Raw genomic sequence first — 2,573 nt, 5'->3', positions numbered from 1 at the left:
TCTTTTGTCACGCTCCCTGACCATGACCGGTTAACAAAACTATCTCTGGTCATTCCGTGCCTTAAAAACTGCTGTCTGGAGACAAAAGTAAAATGCTATTTAGAGCAAGTCAATATTTTTGCATCTTTCTGAGTCATGATGAATATACTGGGAATGACAATAGCTTTTATTGTACAATCAATATAATTTGCTTCCCTTGCAGGAAAACATAATTAGCTATAGTTCACACACTGGCAATGAAAATGTGCTCATTTCTGAAGTTTGTTTGTGGGCGGAGAGTGGGGGATGTCCCCTCCTGGCTCCTGCCCCAGGCTGACTGGGGTTAACTAAGCAGATCACCTGACTTTGGGGACCTTTGTTAGTTCTTTGCATCAAGCAGTGACGATGCTTTTCTACAGAGTTAATAATACATAAGTTGCATATTTAGAGGTTTAAATTTAGAGCCCGGCTTTGAATACAATCTGTAGCACTTAAATGACAGTACTGTAATATTGATTTTTCAACTTGCCCCATAATTCTCCCTCTCTCTCTCTCTCTCTTCCCCACAAAACGGACACCTTATGATTTTTATCCATTTCCCCAGTAAATGGAGAAGGGCACTTAACTGGTTCCTATGTTAAGATATAGAGAGAGAAGTCACCATGTAACCTCCCTTCATCTGTCCTGGGACCAGTATGTCCCCCTTGGTGGCTGCTTGGCCCCCCACTCCCCAGTGTGGGCTGGCTGCCTGCAACATCATTGCCATGCATTTTACACTCCCTGGCACTATTCTCTGGAGCCTCCGCTTGGTTCAGGCGGGGCGGCTTTGTAAGCAGTGTGAGGCTTTATGAGAACTGAGGACAAAGTGAGGTTTGAGTGGAGACCTTGTGTGAGTACAACTCTTCAGGATTCCTGGTAAAAGGCTGCAAGGAGGCCTCCTGTTTGGGGCTCAAGGTTGAATGCTTTTATTTTGAAATGCTGGCCGAAATCAGATTTACTCAACCCCGACTTTGGCTTTGAACTGGAGCATACACACGCTACCTGTCACCTGAAGGGTGCAGTTAGGGTCTGCACTGGGAGCTGTGTTTTCTACCAGGGCTGAGGGGTGGACGTGAGCAGAGACTGGCGTTTGTTTGGCTGGAAGAAAAAGAAAGGCAGATTAAAACGTCTCTCTTTTTGTTTTATCTCCTCCCATTTTCTGCTCATGCCCCACCTTCCAACCCCTCAAATCTCCAATAAGCTCAGAAGTCAACAGAAATCTGTAAGAAAGAAATTGATAATCGGATCAATTCTTGCCATGGATCCAATAAAGGCTTGTGGTTGAAAACCCTCTTGGTCCTTCTGGGTCTCCTAAAATCTTCTACTGCGATCAGAGATGTTAATTGGTTGAAACTGCCTGTGGTCTTAGGAAGTGCTCCGATTACAAGGAGAAATCCTTTTATGTTGCTGGATTCCAGCCACGGAATCTCTGAAGTAGGAATCTGGCAGAGGTTGAGCCCCCTCCGGGGTGTAAATAAACTGGCCAGGTCTATAACCCAATAAGAAGTCAATTTATTGCATGTGTGTTTCAAGTCACCCCGCCCAAACCCTGCACATTTATTAAAGAAAAGGTGTGGGTTACAGCCGGAGCCCAGACAATGGAATATGGCAAGGGAGGTGGATGATTGTCAACTCTACACGGTCAGTGGAGGGAAAGAGGGGGCCTGCAGGGATCAAAGCTTGTCTTCCTGCCCAAGTTTGCAAGGAACTTTCTAGAACCCAGCAGCTGAGCATGACTGGCACACAGAACTGCTCACTTTCCTAGCCTGGAGGCTGAGACTCAAACGGCTTAAGTGGGTGAACGTTTTACTGCCCGGGTCTGGAAACCCGGGGGTGACATTCTTTGCCTCTCCGCGCGCGCACGTGGTTGTTATCAGAACCGGAGGTTTCGCTGGGCCAGATCTGGCTGTGACCCACAGAGATGCCAGGGCAGCGTGTTGGGAGGCGTCTCCCAAGCCTTAGGCAGGGAACATGCTGAGCCCCTGGTTTACGCACGCGGCGTCCGTTTCACTTACATTGCAAAAGGTTGTTTGGGGTTCACCCGATTGTGATCAGGACTAGAGGACGCATCAAAGCCTCCCCCCACCCCGAAGCCCTAGCATAATTACGTTTCCTGAACGGTGTGTGGCAGGGTGAGGGTGTGAAATGTGCCTGGTCTCGTTTGCATACTGCTCCAGACTGCCGGTGACAGTGAGCTATTAGTGAAACCCAGGACAGTGTGAACAAAGCTGCCTCTAATGTGCTCATTCTTCAGCATTAGTCCATCGGACAATACTACCCACCTACAACTTAAAAAAATAGACAAAAAAAAAAAAAAAAATAACAACCCTCCCGTAAATTTACAGTACCCCACTCTAACATAGCAAATACAATAATAGTCCAGCCAGAGTCTTTTTTTTGGGGGGGTGGCTTCCCCCCCCCCTCCAACCCCTTCATTCTCATTGGCTCCTGCGGAGTTCCAGAGAACCAATGGGATTCCTCTTCTTCATTCATGTCCTAGCAACAAGCCCTGTTCCAATCTTTCTCTGCCAAACTAACACCTGAAAAATTACATC

Source organism: Panthera pardus, unplaced genomic scaffold (genome assembly GCF_024362965.1).
Source record: "Panthera pardus isolate Hobbes unplaced genomic scaffold, ASM2436296v1 HiC_scaffold_12, whole genome shotgun sequence".
Classification (NCBI taxonomy): Eukaryota; Metazoa; Chordata; class Mammalia; order Carnivora; family Felidae; genus Panthera; species Panthera pardus.
This window is presented reverse-complemented; position numbering follows the sequence as displayed.